Raw genomic sequence first — 19,676 nt, 5'->3', positions numbered from 1 at the left:
CCAATCCAGCTAGAGGCAGTTGTGAATAAGCCACCATTAGTTATAGTGGGACTCAGTGAAGATTAACTTTCTCTGCTTGAATTTCTGCAGCCATTCAACTCTGTAAGAACTATAGCAAGATTATCAACAGAGGTTATGAACAACAGAAACCTTTTTTTTTGAAGCCAAAGGATATAAAGATATATGTGTGTCTAGATTAAGAGTCCAAACCTATGCTTTTGCCCACCATAACATGCAGCCATGCCAAAACAGGCTGCACTAATTGCTATGGTGGGGTTGTGCTATGGTGCGATACAATCAGGAGGCTTGGAAGGGAAAATATTTTCCCTTACCTCTTCATAAGCACCTTGACCACCAGTGGGTCTTGGGCCTGTACCAGCTGTTTAGCTGGAGCAAGTTTGAGGAAATAAAGGGAGCATACCAGCTCACTCTGGAGAGGATAGCATCTGTTGTAAGCCACCCAGGCTATGTGTCACTCTCTACCGTCTCCAACACCTCCTTTGCACTCCACATCCCACCCCAATCCTCCCATCGCCGCCCAAGTCTGCCCACCCCATTGACTTACCAAAGTCAGTTGAGCCTTCTTGTTGCTGCTGTTATCAAGCGCAATCCCTGTTCTTCTAGGAGGTGTTTTGTAATACCCGAAAGCATCTACAGCCATTGGAACATTAGTTCTGGCAGTGGCAGGACCCCATAGGACTGGACAGTTAGTCCAGTTGTTGGTTGGTTGGCAACCTTCAGTCTCGAAAGACTATGTTATGCCTACAGCACCATGTATTCCCAAGCGGTCTCCCATCCAAGTACTAACCAGGCCTGACCCTGCTTAGCTTCCGAGATCAGACGAGATCGGGCATGTGCAGGGTAACAGTTGCTGTCAGATTGCACCAAAACACATCCTTGCCTCCTTTCAGTGGCATAGCTAGAGGGTAGTGTGGGAGGCAGACTACACCAGGTGACACCCTCAGGGGGGGTGTGATAACACTAGTGGCCAAAATTGTGGAAACCTTGGAATTTACGAATAATACCATCATGTTATACCTCATTCAACCTTAACTACTTCCTTTATATTCATTTAATATAAATTGTGGCTGTAAATCAGACTGCAAGATGGTAAAATTCCACGCTGCAATGTGACACTCTCATCCCCACTGCACCCAAAAAATACTATTTCTGGCAGAATTTCATGACAGCAGCTGAGAAAAGCTTTGCCTTGATTTCTGTCTTGAATGAAGCTTCTGCCACTTAGAAAAATGATGGCTGCTTTTGACAGAGGCCTACAACTGGAAAGGAACGCAATGAAATACGGAATCAAATGCTTCCGTTAATTGCTGTGTGGCCATTAGGGCTGAGCCAAAGTGGAAGAGTAGCACTTTTCGTCAAAGATTTTGCCCCTTTCAGCACTTTGGGAAAGCTGCAAAGAGCAGCAATTATGCATTCAGAGGGCGCGTAGAAACCATCCTTGCTCTTAACTGGCTTGGTGACATTGTCACATAGCCAAATCCGATGGCTTTAAGACAGCACCCTGCTGACTATATGAATGTGGATTGGCAGGGATCTTCTATTCCCCAAGAATCGTGGTTCTACTCTAATTTGTTTTGTTTTTAACAGCAGTGGAGCAGGGGCTGAGAACAGAGCTCAGTGCAGTAAACTATCTAAAAAAAGGTAACTCTTTGGGGAATCTTCCCATCCTCATGGAAGTCCTGCTAACAACAAAGGGTGCATCTACCCAGGCTATGTGTCACTCTCTACCGTCTCCAACACCTCCTTTGCACTCCACATCCCACCCCAATCCTCCCATCGCCGCCCAAGTCTGCCCACCCCATTGACTTACCAAAGTCAGTTGAGCCTTCTTGTTGCTGCTGTTATCAAGCGCAATCCCTGTTCTTCTAGGAGGTGTTTTGTAATACCCGAAAGCATCTACAGCCATTGGAACATTAGTTCTGGCAGTGGCAGGACCCCATAGGACTGGACAGTTAGTCCAGTTGTTGGTTGGTTGGCAACCTTCAGTCTCGAAAGACTATGTTATGCCTACAGCACCCGGTATTCCCAAGCGGTCTCCCATCCAAGTACTAACCAGGCCTGACCCTGCTTAGCTTCCGAGATCAGACGAGATCAGGCATGAGCAGGGTAACAGTTGCTGCTAGTCCAGTTGTTAGTCCACTGTTTATCACATTTATTTGTTGCCCTTCTGTTGAAAAGATTCTGCTTCAGAGAATACATCTCTTCATAAGAAAGCTTTGTTTTGCCTTGTCTTGGTAAATCAGCATTATTGTCCCCTAGTACTAACATTCATTTGTCGTCTTCTCAGACATGAAATTGTTCAGCTATGTAGTTTGGTGTTTTGACTCAAAATTAGAGGAGGATGCAAACGGTTTTATTTTTTCACAGATTTTGGTGTTTTCTGAAGTTAGACGTTCAGAAAGCAGTGTTAAGTGTTTTTATTCCAAGGGCACGTTTTTATAAATTATAATTTTAAATTTTAATTACTTTAAAAGTGTGCTAGGTAAGTGATGTAGGTGGTACAGTGTCAGTGGATACAGCCACATGCATGTAGTGGTATGAGAGAATATGTGTTAGGTAAGTGATGTAGGTATAGTGTCAGCAGATATAGCCACATGCATGTAGCGGTATGAGAGAATATGTGCTAGGTAAGTGATGTAGGTGGTACAGTGTCAGCGGATACAGCCACATGCATGTAGAGGTATTAGAGAATATGTAGAGGTGTTAGTATTAGAGAATGGTTTTATTTTTTCACAGATTTTGCAGATTTCAGGGTTTTGGTTTTTTTTTTTTACAAAAATGAGAAGTGCAGAAAGAGGTGTTATATGTTTTTATTTTGTTATCACCCAAAAATCCCACCTCTAATCATAATGTTTCAGAAGAACATAAGAGGAGCCCTGCTGGATTAGGCCAAAGGCCCATCTAGTCCAGCTTCCTGTATCTCACAGTGGCCCACCAAATGCCCCAGGGAGCACCCAAGACAACAGACACAACCTGTGTCCTGGTGCCTTCCCCTGCATCTGCAATCAGAGGCAGCCTGCCTCTAAAACCAAGAGCTTTCACATCTTGGAATTTTGTCATTGATTTAGAACCAATTTTTATGTTATTTGAAGAACCTCATTTCTGTTCCCTTGTAATCACTTTCCACAGCACTCTGGTAATTTTTAAACAGGGATACCACATGGTATGAATGGATTATGCATTCATTCCCCCATGCCAGTGTTATTTGTGTCTCTGAAGAGGTGCCACTGGTAAAGTTAGTGTGTTATCTGTTCCTGCTGCATAAACTCCCAATGTTACTGGAAGGATAACATTTCCCTCTTCCAATTTTTTTTAAAACACAGACCCCCCCCTCCCCTTGGTTACGCCTTGAAAGGAAGGGGCTCTTTCTCTGGAAAAAAGGATTCTTCCTTTGGAAAAAGGAAAGTATGAATGCAACTCTGAGCATTTTGCTTAGGAACAATGAAAATCAGCATCACAAGTAGATCAAGGAATCCATATTTTTGTAGCAGATAAGAAAGGTAGTAACATGTGATGGAAATACATTTCTCTGTCAGTCACTATGCACAGTTGTGATCCTGTCAAGGGATGTAACATGTCATTCACAGGAGATGTTCTTTTCCAACAGTGTTGGAAGTGGCAGTGTTGAGTTGGCAGTGGCAGTTGACAGTGTTGAGACAATAAAGCACATATATTTTGATGCTTGAGGTTCCTCAGTCACAAGCGATGATCCCACAGGTTTGGCTTTGTAAAATATGTTTCACAGGAATACTCCTGTAAGAATAACTTATTTTGAATGACAGACCCAGGTGGATGACAGGTGAATGACAGACCCAGGTGAATGACAGACCCAGGGCAAATTTGGCACCTCTGTGCCAAATTCTGGCTGATCATATGTACCAAGGCAATGATTCACTTCAAAGTCTTTAGCTAGTACTTATCCCAGAGGGGAAACATGAATGTAAGAAGTATTTACACAAAATGTAGAAATAAGAGAACTACATTTAAAGATATGTTGAACAGGAAGGGAAAATGGGTTCAGAACAGACTTAAAGAAAGAATGTGTCTTTCCCTACAGTTACAAGACTGGGTACAAGTATCGGGATGGGATTGGGATGAAGCACAGTTAGTGATGTTCAAGGATCTCCTGTTTATGGCTGAGGGGACTGAATTCTGACGCAGTGGCTCTTTTGCTATTTTTGTAATCTTGTAAGATGCACATGGAGCTGTGTGCAGACAGGGGAACTGAAAGAGGCAAAACAGGGTTCGGTACCAAGGTGTAAGGAACACAGGGCCAACATGGTAGCATCATGCTCAGGTCCCAGTTGCAGGTACCTTCTCTTCTTTTATCCTCTTTTATACTTCAGGTCACTGAACCTTTGTCAAGCTATAAAAAGAAAGAGGTCAAGCAGAACTTTACTGGCATGTGCAAATCATAAAAGCAGGAGCCTTTTCTGTTACAAAGAAGGTACCTTCAATCTAGCCTAGGTCCTGTAGACATAAGGTTCTCTGTAGATTCCAGTGTACCAGGTTCTCCAGAAGGCTTTTAAAGAGTTTTATTGATTAGCTCTTTAAAAGCCTTCTGGAGATCCCGGCACACTTGAATCTACAGATGACCTTAGGGCCACAAAATTTAGAAACTCTTAGAGACTCACTCTTCAGTAATTTAGAACAAAGATAAGAGCCCAATCCTATGCCACCACCAGAACTAGTGTTTCAACAGTGGAGTAAAGAAAGTATTTATTTACCCAGCGTGTAATTAGTCTGTGGAACTCCTTGCCACATGATGTGGTGATGGCATCTGGCCTAGATGCCTTTAAAATGGGACTGGACAGATTTCTAGAAGACAACTCTATCACAGGTTACTCTATGATGGGTATGTGCAACCTCCTGGCTTCAGAAATAGGCTACCTCAGGATGCCAGGTACAAGAGAGAGGCACCAGGATGCAGGTGTCTTGTTGCCTTATGTGCTCCCTGAGGCATCTGGTGGGCCACTGTGAGATAAAGGAAGCTGAACTAGATGAGCCGTTGACCTGATCCAGCAGGGCTCTTCTTATGTTCTTATGAGACTGCTTTATGGCCATCACAAACAGCCTGCCGGCAGTGTGTGAAACCAGGCATTGTCAACTGGCCGGTTGTGAAGCCAAAGTATTCCCATACATGGCAATGGACTGCCAAAGGATTGCCAACAATCTTATGTCAGCAGGGCAGGTGGTACAGGGCAGGGGAGGGTGGAGCAAGGCTGAATGGGGAAGAGAGGGCAGAACAGAGTGGTGATGGGGGCAGAGGGAGGACTGATCAGGTCTGGGAATGGTGTGGGTTTGGTGGGAGTGGTGGCTGCTGAATCCAACCCTTCCTTTCCCAGACCCAATCCTATGGCCAGGATCCACATGGAAAAGCGCCAGTGATTTCACTGGTGCAGGTCCTAGTAAACCCCTCCGTACTACAGAGGCTGATCCCAAGATAAGAGATGAAATGACCTAGAGGAGGCCTTCAGGACTGCTCCCCCAGAGGAAGTAGCATGAACTGTTACCCCTGCATTGGCGGGGCAGGGGGAAGCATAGGATTGGGCACTAAGAAAGAGATGAAAGAGGTATATAATGTGTGCTCTGGCATGATAGCAAAGCCTCCATGTGTGGCCCTTTTCCAGACATTAGGTGGTCACCTACAGTGGTGGTTAACCAGATATGGCGGTTGAAATCTCCTTCCATAGTTGAGCCCTGAGTGTTGCATCTGGGCTTCCATTCCTACTTAGAGCTGGTCTGCCCCTTTTGGAACAGGGCACCATGAAAGGGAATAAAGATTTTGCTTCTCAGCACTGAGGCAAGGCAGAAAGGACCAGCAGCTGTGAAATCCCCCATTGAAAACGCCTGTGCAAAAAAGTGAAGCCCTTTACTGCTGGTTTGCACATGGGAGGAAATTGCCACTGCTTGAAGAGGTAGGTGTGGATGTGCCCGGTTTAAATAACTAAACCCATAAATATTTCTATCTGCCTTGCTACTTATTCATACATTTATGAACAGTGCAAAACTGTTTTTCATCTGCCCTTTCTCAAGGGCAGCTCCCTAGTGCCATAATAATTGAAAATTATGAATTTCGTCTTATAATTAAATTCTACCCTTTGAACTTCTTGTAGACTATAGCTGCATATTAATCACAGCTCTCTTGGATCACTGGTGGCAAAAAGGATACTGCACACCAACTGCTAGGAGATAACATAACAAGCTTTGACAGTTCTCTAATTACCAGCCAACCCCATAGTAAGAAACACTTTAATATGGTAGCAAGGATCTCCTTTGCACATAAGTCAAAAGGTATAACTAATTTGCTCTTTAATTGATATCTATATTGCTGCTACCAAAAAAGAAGAAGAAAGGGGATTATATACTTCCCCCAGTTTATTCCCCTGTTAATTCATTCCCTGTTATCTAAATGTATGAAATAATTAAATTGGCCAACCTTTCCAAAAGCAATCATTTCATTCTGGTGCTAACTTTCTGTTTTGCAGTCCCAGCTAGGTGGATCCTTAGGTGTAATTTTAAGTACAGATTTTAAGTACAGATCCATTACGGGGTACAAGCCATGATGTGTATGTGCAACCTCCTGATTTTAGAAATGGGCTACGTCAGAAGGCCAGATGCAAGAGAGGGCACCAGAATGAGGTTATCTGGTGTGCTCCCTGGGGCATTTGGTGGGCTGCTGTGAGATACAGGAAGCTGGACTAGATGGGCCTATGGCCTGATCCAGTGGGGCTGTTCTTAAGTTGTTATCCCTGTTGGAAGCTGCATGACTCATCAGCAGCTTTGCGGCCGGTCCAACTGGATGTAGGCGGAGCTTGGCAGAAGGGTTGGTTGCTGGTACTGGTAGGTACATGTGCATGCCTATGCAAACAGATACTATTTAGTAGGAGAAAGTGGGAGTCAAGAAGCCAGCCTAGAGAGGCAATGTCCTGCTAGGCTACATAATCCTACTAACATGTCCCTGGAGTCAGGGAAATGGCGACATTTTCCCAGAATATCCAAGGAAGCCAGCAAGACCAGCAGCAGAATAAGGGAAGTAGCCCTTGTGATGAAACAAGTCTGTCCACACCTTACAAGAGAACAAGATTCATTTGGAAGTAATGCCAGAATCACATAGTTCATACAAAGTTGCACATATGCCACAAACTATCCATGCCCATTGCCTTCACTCATGAAGAGATTAAGACACAGCACACATTCAGGAGCTAGTTGTTGAGGGATGTGGCTTGGAAACTGATGCCACATTGCATGTCAGAACAGAAGTTTATGTGGCAGTATCTACAGCACTTACAGCCCATTGTGTAGGAAATCAAGTGGGTCCTGATGTTACGGCACTGGTGTTCCTGGGGGTCCCCGCACCTGGGGCAACCCCCCCGTTCCCCTGCACACCCGGTTATCGCACCCCCACCCTCTTCTCCGCCCCCCCCGCACCTGACCGGGAAGTAATTGTGGTGACGTCATTGTCACCGCAATTACTTCTGTGCAGCTACCTCCTCCATCCTCCTTTGAAAACAAGGGGGAATGGAAGAGGCAGCCGAGGTCCCAATGGAGCCTTCCATGCCTAGAACGCTTCTCGAGGGCATACTCCCCCCTGTTCCGGAGGATACGAGATGGGTGCCCTAGAGCGTCAGCATGACGGGAGTCACATCTCCCAACATGCTACCTCTCTAGGGCACCTGTCTCCTATCCTCCTATAAAGGAGGAGGGGAGGGAGAGGCTCAGTCGGCACTGAGGCACTGAGAGAGAAGCAGCATCCCACTGCCTCTCCACAGTGCTCCTGGGTGCTCCTCTTCCAGAAGAGGGGAGGTGCCTCTGGAGGGTCAGCGCCTGGGGCTTTTGCCCGTTTGCCCCCATCTAGGTACGCCAGTGTGTTACGGCAATCATTTGTATTTAATTTAAATAGATGCATCTTCATTCTTTTCTTTAAGTACATACTTTGGAATGCTGTTAAAGCCAGATTTGTTCATTGAACAGTTCTCCCCCTTTTCTTACTATGGTTTATAGCTTTTAATGTTTCTGTGTTTATTCAGGCAACTTGCACAAATTATAAGATGGACATTTTAGTAGAAGCAATCTTTTCCTTTTTCTAAAAAAGAGTTCTTTATTTAACCATCTCTAGATCCCATTAGCTACTAAATGTAGTCACTACAGTAGCTAGCCCGAGGCAAAATGTGTGATGTACACTGCTTGGTTAACAAAGACATGCCTTTCTGTAGTGGAGGAATGAAATGAGAGATAATTCGTAGGCTTACAAATAGGACGAAACAAGGTTTCCAAATGATTTTAGCTGAGCTTTGATATTTTGGTACAGAGCAAAATGGAGTTGCCTTCAAAGCACTTTGAAGTGGAGTGTCACATGATCTAAGGAATAATGCATTACTGCAGCAAAAAAAGGGTAAAAAAAACACCACCCAAAAAGAAACACCCAACCAACCCCTCCCTTTTCTTAAAAGTATGTGACAGTAAGAGCCCAGATCTGTGAACTGTGTGCGTGTAACACTCTGTATAGGAACAAGAGATGCAAGAAAGAGACACCATTACCAGCTCCCACATTATCAGTATGCAGTACAACAAGAAATGAAGTACAGCCGGAACTGGAGATTAGTCACTGGTAACCATTCTTTTGAGAAGAGTTCAGTTTGTTGGGCAGCCCAATCCTATCTCCCATCATTTTATGCTGATGGGCAACCAGACATCTGGGAAAAAAATATTTTTACTTACCTCTCCATAGGCTGGTTGGCTAACTATCAAAGGCTCTCTCCAGGCCTACGCCTGCTCTTTTGCTGGTGCACATCAAAGAAGAGGCAGGGGGTGTGCCAGACTGGGAAAATGGGGAAAGTATCCAGCGTGCACTGCTATCACTGAGATCAACCCCTAAACCACTCCTTGCTCTCCCAGCTCCTGCCTTGATTCTCTCCAAACCTCCTCCAAAATGCCCACAACCTGCCTCCCCTACCATCACCTTACTTGCTGTGGCACAGACTGAGTCTGCCTCTGGCAAGCACGTAGAATCCGATCGGACACGGAGTAGAGCTCATTATAGAGCCTACTCCGTGGCGGTGGTAGCAGCGAAGAGATCGTTCTTCTCTGCTACCATTGCGTCTGCTGATAGCCGTCCGGCAGAGCTGTTCCGTGTGGTGCGGGGCCTTCTTCATCAGGCCCCTTCGGTAGTCCAGGAGGAATACATGGTCAGCCGCTGTGACGTGCTTGCCCAACACTTTGCAGATAAAATCGATCGTATTCGTCGCGACTTGGATGCCACATTGACAATGTCTGTTGATGTCCCCTTGGCAACTGCTTGTCCAGTATTGTGGGATTCTTTTCAGCTTGTGCAGCCTGAGGATGTGGACAGACTCCTTTGGAGTGTGAGGCCGTCTGCCTGCCTGTTTGACCCTTGCCCAGCTTGGCTGATTAGAGCGGCCCGGGGGGGACTGGCTGAGTGGACGGGGAGGGTGGTCAACTCTTCTTTGATGGAGGGGACATTGCCGCTCGCCTTGAAGTGGGCAGTGGTTCGCCCCCTCCTGAAGAAGCCCTCCCTGGATTCCACTGTGTTGAATAACTATCGGCCAGTCTCCAACATCCCGTTTCTGGGCAAGGTAATTGAGCGGGTGGTGGCGGCCCAACTTCAGAGGGTCTTGGATGAAGCGGATTATCTGGATCCTTTTCAATCTGGTTTCAGACCGGGCTTTGGGACGGAAACTGCCTTGGTCGCCTTGGTGGATGACCTACGCCAGGGACTGGACAGGGGGAGTGCGTCCCTGTTGGTCCTGCTGGACCTCTCGGCGGCTTTCGATACCATCGACCATGGTATCCTTCTGGGCCGATTGGCCGAGTTGGGAGTTGGAGGCACTGTTTTGCGGTGGTTCCGCTCCTACTTGGAGGGTCGGTCCCAGATGGTGGTGCTGGGGGATGCCTGTTTGACACCCTGGCCCTTGAGGTGCGGGGTGCCGCAGGGTTCAATTCTGTCCCCCATGCTATTTAATATCTACATGAAACCGCTGGGAGAGGTCATCCGGGGGTTTGGAGTGAGGTGTCATCAATATGCTGATGACACCCAGCTCTATCTCTCCTTTCCTCCAGACTCCATGGTGGCGGTTGAGGGCCTGGAGTGCTGTCTGGAAGCAGTGAGGATCTGGATGGGGGCTAACAAGTTGAAATTAAATCCGGATAAGACAGAGGCTCTCCTGGTTCGGAAATCCTCGATGCAGGTGCTGGATTATCGACTTGCTCTGAATGGGGTTGCACTCCCTCTGAAGGAGCAGGTTCGTAGCTTGGGGGTCCTCCTGGATTTGCAGCTGCTCCTGGATTCCCAGGTGGCGGCTGTGGCTAGGGGGGCCTTTGCTCAGCTTCGGCTGGTGCGCCAGCTGCGACCATACTTGGATCGTGCAGACCTGGCCACGGTGATCCATGCCATGGTGACATCGAGGTTAGATTACTGTAACGCGCTCTATGTGGGGCTGCCCCTGAAGACGGTTCGGAAACTACAATTAGTACAGAATGCGGCGGCCCGTGTGGTCACCGGAGCCAGGCGGTTTGACTCTGTCAGCCCGCTTCTCCGGGGGCTGCATTGGCTGCCCATTCGTTTCCGGGCCCAATTCAAGGTGCTGGTTTTGACCTTTAAAGCCCTATACTGCTCTGGGCCAGGATATCTTAGAGACCGCCTACTCCCGTACAATCCGGCTCGCCATCTCAGGTCATCAGAGAAGGCCTTCTTGCAAGTGCCGCCACCCAAGGAGGTCCGGGGGGTGGCTGCAAGAAATAGGGCCTTCTCGGTAGTGGCACCAACATTATGGAACTCCCTTCCCCTTGACTTGAGAATGGCTCCCTCTCTTGAGAGCTTTTGGCGAGGCCTGAAAACACTGTTGTTTAAACAAGCCTTCTGATTTCTGGCCTTCTTAACTTTTTTTATACATCTTTTAGTTTTACAGGCTTGATGCCTCGGTGATCTGCTCTTTTACTCTTTTAATCTGACTACTGTTTTGATGGCCCTGTAGTGTGTTTTTAAATGTTTTTATCTGTTTGTATTAATGTTTTTAAATTCTATTGTTTTTTAATATGTTGTTAGCCGCCCTGGGTCCCGTTAGGGAGAAGGGCGGGATAAAAATAAAGTTTTATTATTTTTATTATTATTTGAATCAGCGGCTCCAGTGTGCACAACGGCAGCATGACATTTACAATGCTGTAAGAAGACTTATGGCAGCAGATCGGGAGGTTCACTGCCATAAACCTTCTATAGCATTGGGCTCTAAGAGTAACTGGAAAGATTTGAGTGTGAGCTTTTGTAGGTGATTGCTAGGGCTGGCACAGAAATGTCATACCAAATGAAATTTCAAAGTAAATTTCAGGACTCCTCCCTAGAGATGAGAAGAAACACCTTAAGTTTTTCATGGGAAGCGAATCAAGTTTCTATAAGAGGTGAAGTTTCTTTGAGGGCTACTGCACATGGTTGCTTATTTTACAGGTGTTCAACTAAAACTAAAAACATCCTAAAGGTCTTTGGCCAGCTTGGAACCAGTTGCAAATTCATGTGTTTGACATGTTGCAGTAGATGTAGTCAGCGTTGATTTTGTATCAGTAGTATATTTTGTATAGTAGATTTTGTAGTAGTAGGGGTATTGCAAATGATGTCACAGAAGGCTAGTCTGCCTCCAGGGCCTAGGAGAGGGGGGTGATTTGTACTCAGGCCCAGATTCAAAAACAGGGCCCAGCAGCCAAAGGAGGGGCCCAGAAATTTCCTGGGATCTTACATTTTCCTATCTACTGAGACTTGTTGCCCGCACAGGATGCTGGGGACATTACCACGAGCTTTCAACTGAGCTACTGGCAAGCCATATCAACTGGGCCAAGGAATGCATTCATGACACTCCTTAACATAGTGTCAAATCTGGAACGAAACTGGCCTGCTATAGTAGCTTATGGCTTGTGGATCTGCTTGCCATAAAGGAGTGTCCGCCATGCTGTTTTACCCCTCCCTACCTCCATTCTGCTTGCCCATCACCACCCCCTGCTGTTTCACGCCACCCCCTTTGCAAAGGGGCCCAAAAGAAACTGATAAAATTCCTCCCAGAGGCCCTGTTTGCCTCACACAGTTATGTTGGCGTAACCCATGGTGTGCTCTGTCATATCAGTATGGAACATCCATTTCTGTATTCACACTGGCAGTTAATAGTACAACTATTTTGTACAAGTAAAAATAATAAAAGTGGTTCTACTAGTAAAACTGCATTTATCATCAAAAATAGTAAAACTATTTTTTATTCAGCCCCTGCTACCAAGAACCATCTAAGCGTGGAGGCTGTGAGCAGAGTTAAAAACTATCTCTGCCCCAGGGAAACTACAATTAAAGGTTTTGGTTGCCATTTTGCTTTAGATGCAGAAATAATTACTACTGAATATTATCATTCCTTTCTGTACCAGTAAACATTGGAACTAGGTCCTATTCATCGTTTCAAGGCTTTAGAAAGAGAAAGTGCAGTCTCCAAACAGTCCAACCCCAAGCACTGGGGGGAAATTAGCAGAAGGTTGTTTGTAAAAATCATTGATCTATCATCATTTGTTGTATCACATAACCACATTTGGAAACTTCAGCTGGAACAAAGTGTGAAATCCTGGATTCTCGCTGTGGTGCACACTTGGGAGCACTTAACTCCTATCTTGTATCATTGTCATTGGATGGCTACCAAAGCAATTCCAGGCCTAATTCAAGATCTTGGATATAACTTTTAAACCTTTAATAGCTGCAAACTGGCAGCCCAATCCTATGCATATCTATTCAGAAGTAAATCCCATTAGAGTCAATGGGGCTTACGCCCAGGAAAGTGTGGATATGATTGATCTGTTGGGATACCATATTTTTCTATCTAAATCTGCTTGCCCAATCCATTCAGCAACTGAGGCTCTACTCCCTGCTCCCCCTCCCTCCAGGATCCATTGAGTCATGTCAGAGCCTTCTCAGCTGCAGTACCCAAATTTGGAGGATCTGTTGAGTCATGTGTCAGAGCCTTCTCAGTTGTAGCTGAGACATAGAACAGAAAAAAGAAAATATTTCTTTACTCAGCGTGTGGTTGGTCTGTGGAACTCTTTGCCACAGGATGTGGTGATGGCGACTGGCCTGGACGCCTTTAAAAGGGGATTGGACAAGTTTCTGGAGGAAAAATCCATTACGGGTTACAAGCCATGATGTGTATGCGCAACCTCCTGATTTTAGAAATGGGCTATGTCAGAATGTCAGATGCAAGGGAGGGCACCAGGATGAGGTCTCTTGTTATCTGGTGTGCTCCCTGGGGCATTTGGTGGGCCGCTGTGAGATATAGGAAGCTGGACTAGATGGGCCTATGGCCTGATCCAGTGGGGCTGTTCTTATGTTCTTATTTATAGCGTTCATTTTCATTGTACTTTAATAATTTCTCATCTTCCCCCTTAAACTAATCATTCCATGCATTCCACATGTTTTATGCCCTTTAAACTCAGATATCCAGGGCTGATTCTTGTGTTATTTTCCTTACCGGTGAGATTCATAATACTTGTGTCAGTGAAATTGTGTAATATATAGCATAGGAACAGTTCTCTTCCCAACGTATACCACAGGAGTGGAAAAAGTTGGTTGGTAGCTCATTCCCACAACACATCAGGTTTGCTTTTTGTGATCCAGATATTAATACCTGGGCATTAGGGATTTGAAAATAAAATCTGCTTTCAGATAACTTGTGCGTGCCTGCTGATAAAGAACCTGAATTTCTGCAGGCTTAACCCGGGGCTGTCCAACTCTGAGGCTTTAAAGGCAGAAATCTGAACAACTCGGCTCCTTTGATCATGCCTCTCTCTCCTGATTGGCTGGCTGGCATTACTCATTCCCTGTTGCAGATCAAGGTTGTCAGAATGTGGATGGAATCCCTGGTGGATGGCAGGTGATTCATCAAAAGAATGCCGAGACACTTAGAAACCCCCCAACGCCTGTGATCTGATGCTCCCTATGAAGGGAATTTCACATCACATTACTCTCATTGCTCGTGCATTTTCCAAAGAGGATGGAGCCTCTGTCTTAATGCAAAAAACACAGCCATGGTGTCTTCAGTAATTAACGGCTTGTCTGGCGTGAATTTCCCATTTCCAATCAACTTTGCACATTTTGTACAGTTCTTTCAACTTCCTCGCGGATCATAAAAGTAGGCTTAATTACTACATTCATTAACCTAACAATCTGTGGATTCCCACCCCCGCGTCCAAAGCTTGGGCATGCTCGCTTTTATCATCATTATCTGGTATCAATTTAAATCAAATGTGACTTCAAGCGTGTAGAAAAAAGGGGAAAAGATAGAAGATTCTTCATGTAAAACAATGAAAGGTGAAAAATACGCCTAGAATTAAAATAGCCACACTTTTTTTTTAAAATATGGTATTTATGCCCACATCCCCCAATGAAGACAAAGACAGAGTTCCGTTGGATGAAAGGGCCACTTTATTAACTCTACATAATTACAGCAGGGTCCTAACTCTATACCCAGATCCATGCAGGTTCTAAATTGGGGACAACAGACCTAACCGTCCACCTCGCCCATGAAGGTACATGGGCAAACCACTTGACTCCAGGCCGTGCAGGGTTGCAGAGCTCAACAGCCCTTTCTCAGTGAACCCAAGGGGTTGAGGCAGCTGGATAATGCTGGCCACAGGTCAAGCCTCATGCACCTGGAGTACGCCACCTGAAGGAATTCCCGCCTGCAACTGTTACCCTGCACATGCTTGATCTCATCTGATCTTGGAAGCTAAGCAGGGTCAGGCCTGGTTAGTACTTGGATGGGAGACTGCCTGGGAATAGCGGGTGCTGTAGGCTTATACCATAGTCTTTCGAGACTGAAGGTTGCCAACCAACCAGTCATCAAGCTGGGCAAGCAAGCATGAGCAGACAGAGACTTCAAACAGGTCTTACTGCCCCCAGGTGGTCACCAGGGTCTTAACCTACCTACCCAAACTTGCTTGAAACTTGCATGGAAAAATTCCTATCCAGTCCCTTAACAGGCGGCCAGCTAATCTCAGAATCAGGGAGTGGAAGGGGGGACCACAGCTGGAGCCTAAATGAGCAGGTGACATGGCTTCAGCTGCAAGTCCCACCCTTTTGCCCTCCCGCTATCCCTTGTGATGGGGTGGGACTAAAAGCGCATGACCTGCATGCCACCAGGCTTTGCAAACATATACAAGATGCCACTCCTTCATGTTCTAATGGTCCTTAATGTTTACTTATAGCATTCACTAATGAGCAGGGATGTGCTGGAGCCAAACTCCCCAAGTCCCGAGTTGAGTCCTGAGTCTCCACCCCCTTGACTCCACAAGTTGTAATGGTGGCAGTCACAACTTGTCCTGAGCCATTTTTAAAGTATTTTGACTCGAGCAAGTCTTTTTGAGAAACAAGTTGAGTCACGCAAGTGGCGAAAAAGAAAGAAAGAAAGAAAGATGCAAGCATGCAGAAAAGCGAGTCTTGAGTCTATTGAGTTTTTTCATTTTTAGGGTAAAACTCCTGAGTCCGGAGTCAGTGTCCAAGTTTTTGACACGAGTGACTCGAATTTGTACGAGTGTGTTTTCACATGTTCAACTCATCTGAGTCGTGGCCCATCCCTTCTAATGAGTTACTTGTATCCAGTTGAGGTCAGAAAGTAGCTAAAGGTCAAAATGCTGACATCCCACTGATCTACTTGGAGAAAGGTCAGTGGGCATTCAAACAGCTGAAGGGTTGACTAGCAAGATAGTGGAATGGTCTATGAAGGCACACCTGCCTATTGGACCCTGTGGCAGTCACATTTTTCAGTCATCTTCTTGTACAGGTGTGCAACACCAAAACCAAAAGCATTGTTGTTACTCCAGTCATGTTCACTATTTTAAAAAACTTGTTCATCTGCTAACACATTCATTAAACTAATATCCGGCATGTTACTCACATGGTGCAATTTTATATACTTTCATGAATTTCATGTGTTTATGCTTTTACTGGGCAATGAGGCTGTTGGTGCAAGATGGTCAGCTAGAGTGTGTGGGCTTCCCTCATAGCCATTTTCCAGGTGTGATTAAATTGCCCCTCCTGCAATGGAGCAAAAGCCATTGCAGAGAACCTGTGTGTCCCAAGGTTCCCCGAGATGGGATGCTTTTGCTTTCCAGCAGTCATATTCTAGTCTGTCCTATTGCCCATAGATTCTAATGCAGCGGTTTTCAAACATGTCCATCTCAAGAGACACTGACAATGCACTAAAATTTTCAGGGCACCCCATAAGTTTTTTGACAATTGATAAGGCATACCATGCTGCTGGGGGGGGGGCTCACATCTCCAAAGGCCCCTACTAATAAATTACCCTTCCCCAAACTCCCGCAGCACACCTGAGGACCATTTGTGGCACACCAGTTGAAAATCGCTGCAGTGGAATGGCTTTGTTCCATTAGATAGATAGGCACTTTAAATTATTACTGTTAAAGCCCAGTCCTTTGCATGTCTACTGAGATGTAAGTCCCATTATGTCCAGTGAGATTGACTCCCAGGAAAGTGTGGCTAAGATTGCAGCCTTAATTTTATAAAATGGGTACTGGGCATTTAAATCATCCCCCCTCCCCCCCAGCCCAAATGAGGTGTGAGTGAATAACCCATGGGTTGAAAATGACCATTCATTACAGTGGTGAACTCACCCCTCCCCACTCCCAGAGCAAAGGTCTGTGATGCCACCCTCCCCCCCCCCATGAGATGACTCGCCTTACCTTTTAAATGCAATGGATCCTCAAGCAACATTAAGATTAACTGGGAAAGCCTTCTCTGCAGTCTTAAACTGTACCTCTGGAAAACCAGAAATACAGTTTCCGTCCTTGTCAGGAGCCTTAGTGTGGCTTCCGGTGAGTCCTAGAGTCACACAGGCTCAATGCTCAGGGAATTTGTCCCGTTTGCCCAGCTCTAGATTTGCTGCTGATCCATTGCTCTTATGCATCACTCATTCAAAGCCCTGCTCATTCATTTTGGAACAAGTGAATAATGAATGAAACAAGCCCTACCAGTGCACATCACTACCTTCTGCTGTCTACCTGTGCCAGGCAATGGTTAGGTGATTAAATGCATGCTGCTGACACCTTCCACATTCCTTGGTTGCCTTTCCACATATTAATGTAAGAATAGGTTTTTTGAGCATTTTCCAGGGATGGGCCAAAAGCCAGTTCATTGAGGCTCTAGCTGAAAAGCAGAACGTTAATCAAGTATGACCGTGCATGCTGACCATGCAAGGAAAAACCATGTCCTCCTGCAAAGAGGAAAAACTCCAAGTGTCAGAGTTAGCAACTTCTGGAGTAAGGCAGATTTGCACTAATCCAGAGGACTTTAGTTCCCCTCTCAATTGGACAAAGACATAGCTATAAGTAATAGTGGAAAGGTCGGTTCCCTGGTACAGGTCGATTTCCATTTAATGTATTTTGGAGGAACTATCTGAGACTGAATGAATATGGATTCAATACATATAGATTGCGAGGTCTGAAATATGGGGTGATTAACCTTTGGCTGTAGCCAGCCTGACATTACAAAACATGTATTTTGAATATAAGAAGTATCAAAGGCTATGATAGAGAACAGTATACATGAAGTCTCTGTTGTAGCATCCCATTATCCCTTTCAGAGAAGACGATTCAAAAGGAATACAATGGCTCCTTTTCCTGAGCAGCCAAATGGGAGCCAAATGGGCTGGGGATAAGAATAGGCCCTCAGTTTGGCTGCACTTGTCGTAAGAGGTGACTAAACAGCCACCGGGTAGATGGGACTCGTCAGCCTGGGAAGGCAGCTCACCTGAAAGAAGGAAAACTCTGATCCCAAACCTCCACTGCCTTGTGGCTACATCCAGTTATGGAAAAGGCTTCAGGAGTCAACCTCGAGGCAAAATCCGGAGCCGGAGTCCCTGAGGCAGTTCATGGCTGAACACAGTCACGTTCTGGCAACTCCTGCGATGCCACTGGAACCAACCGTATTGGCTTCTGCCTTTCCGTTGGACTATTTCAGCAATGTGGAGAGGGGGGATTTGCTGCATGGGTAACAGTCCATCCTCCATATCTGCTCTATACAGGCTTCGCGCACTGGAGAGAACACTCTGTTCCAGAACCACCATTCAGAGTGCAATACCATAGTCTTCCGAGACTGAAGGATGCCAACAAATGGGAGAAGAAGCAAGCTGACCATACTGTACATCCTTCTTACCATCTTATGAAGCATGCTGGGTGGGATGGAACAATCAAGGTGCTACACCCAATGTCTTGTCCAAGAATATTCTTGGTCAAATAATAAATGAGACCAGAGTGTTTTTCTTCTTCTTCTTCAACCTGCACATTTAAAAATATACTTTTAACTGACTAGATTGCCCTGTTGTTAGCCTCCTTGAGTGCCACAAATGTAAAGGCAGGATATACATGTTTCTAAATAGTTTCTGAATGGGGTTGCACTCCCCCTGAAAGAGCAGGTTTGCAGCTTGGCGGTTCTCCTGGACTCGCAGCTCCTCCTGGATGTCCAGGTGTCAGCTGTGGCCAGGGGTGCCTTTGCCCAGCTTCGGCTGGTGCGCCAGTTGTGGCCATACCTGTCTCAGGTGGATCTGGCCACGGTGGTCCATGCCATAGTGACATCAAGATTAGATTATTGTAACACGCTCTACGTGGGGCTGCCCCTGAAGACAGTCCGGAAGCTACAACTAGTGCAGAATGCGGCGGCTCGGGTGGTTGCTGGGGGTCAGCAGTTTGACTCTGTCACTCTGCTACTCCGGTGGCTGCACTGGCTGCCCATTCATTTCTGGGCTGAATTCAAGGTGCTGGTGATGACCTTTAAAGCCCTAAACAGCTTGGGACCAGCGTATTTGAGAGACCGCCTTCTTCCGTATAATCCAGTCCGTTCTCTCAAGTCATCAGAAGGGGCGTTGGTTGTGCCATCATTGAGAGCGGTGAAGGGAATGGCAGCCAGAAACAGGGCCTTTTCGGTGGTGGCACCTGCACTATGGAATTCCCTCCCCTTTGAAGTGAGAGCAGCTTCCTCATTACTAGCGTTCCGGCGGGGCCTGAAGACTTTTTTATTCAGGAAAGCCTTTGAGGCACCATAAGGGCTGTTTTTTATAAATTTATAACTTATGCTGCTATGTATCTTATCATGTTTTTAATTGTTTTTAAATGTTTTGTATTTTTAATGTCTACTTGTATTTTTTTACTTCATTGTTAGCTGCCTTGGGTGCCCTTCGGAGAGAAAGGCGGAATACAAATCCAATAAATAAATAAATAAATAAATAAATAAATAAATAAATAAATAGTGCATGTCTGAATATAAATGGAGCACTGCAGATGGCCACAGAAAGGGGGGAATTGAAAGGTAGATATAGGGATAGAGGAAGTAGGCAACTATGAACCATGGTGTAACTCGGTGCTGGTATTAGGTTGCTGGGGTATTGGAGCAGAGATCTGCACTGGGCCCTCATGGTAACCCTCACTGGCCTGTGATGGTTCACTGAGTGTTTCCGTTGCCATCTGTATACTGTTGGCAACCTTCAGGCTCGAAAGACTATGGTATCGCGCTCTGAATGGTGGTTCTGGAACAGCATCTAGTGTGGCTGAAAAGGCCAATCCGGGAGTGACAATCCCTTCCACACCGGGAGCAAGTGCAGTCTGTCCCT

At 45.9% G+C, this 19,676-nt stretch overlaps 1 protein-coding gene and 3 pseudogenes across 1 annotated transcript in view; 2 read left to right on the top strand and 2 right to left on the bottom strand.

The window, feature by feature from the left end:
- Positions 1–19,676, top strand: part of TAFA1 (TAFA chemokine like family member 1) — a 396,155-nt gene that overhangs the window by 234,668 nt on the left and 141,811 nt on the right. The gene's annotated exons all lie outside the window — the stretch shown is intronic.
- LOC136643219 (5S ribosomal RNA) lies at positions 760–879 on the bottom strand (annotated as a pseudogene).
- On the bottom strand, positions 2,026–2,145 carry LOC136643246 (5S ribosomal RNA; annotated as a pseudogene).
- On the top strand, positions 14,735–14,851 carry LOC136642501 (5S ribosomal RNA; annotated as a pseudogene).

This window comes from Tiliqua scincoides, chromosome 2 (assembly GCF_035046505.1).
Source record: "Tiliqua scincoides isolate rTilSci1 chromosome 2, rTilSci1.hap2, whole genome shotgun sequence".
NCBI classification, from domain to species: domain Eukaryota; kingdom Metazoa; phylum Chordata; class Lepidosauria; order Squamata; family Scincidae; genus Tiliqua; species Tiliqua scincoides.
The sequence above is the reverse complement of the archived record's forward strand: the minus strand, read 5'-3'. Positions and strand labels throughout refer to the sequence as shown.